Below are 695 nucleotides of genomic sequence, written 5' to 3' on the forward strand. Positions count from 1 at the left end.
AATAAACTTTATTTTCTTCACAAGACTTTATTCTGCAGTGGGAGGAGGCAGGCCGCTCCCCTCCTTCCCCTCCTCCCCCCCCCCCCCCATCATCTTTTGTCTTACGCGCCTATATCCCTGCTCCCCCTCCTCTTCCTCCTTCTCCACCTCTTCGTCCTGCTCCTGCTGTTCCCCCTTCTCCACCTCTTCCACCTCCTCCTCCTCCTCTTCCTCCTCCTCATCCTCCTCCTCCTCTCTTGAGAGGGGGAGAGATAAACTCCAGACTCGGTGCAAAGCGTCTGCTCTGGGTGACACGCGCGCTCATTCCTCCGCTGCATGCGCTGACATTCACACATGCACGCACACACACACACACACACGCTCGCACACATGCACGCATGCACACACACTGGGGGCATGTTCCCTGCAGAGTTTTATTCTGAGCCAGTAATTATGTATTTACTAGTGTGACCTTTACAGTAAATTAATAGGCGTGTGTTGGTTTTCTCTTGATTTCAATTCAGCATTTCAGAAAGCTTTTTGAGTGTCTGTTCAGTGTGTTTGATTGTGTGTCTGTGTGTGTCTTTTTCTGTGTGTGTGTGTCTTTGTCTGTGTGTGTGTGTGTGTGTGTGTGTGTGTGTGTGTGTGTGTGTGTGTGTGTGGCAGACTTTGTAACGTGTATTCAAATTGAAAAGTCATTAAACTAGCCAATTGTT

Source organism: Gadus macrocephalus, chromosome 9, assembly GCF_031168955.1.
Source record: "Gadus macrocephalus chromosome 9, ASM3116895v1".
Lineage (NCBI taxonomy): Eukaryota > Metazoa > Chordata > Actinopteri > Gadiformes > Gadidae > Gadus > Gadus macrocephalus.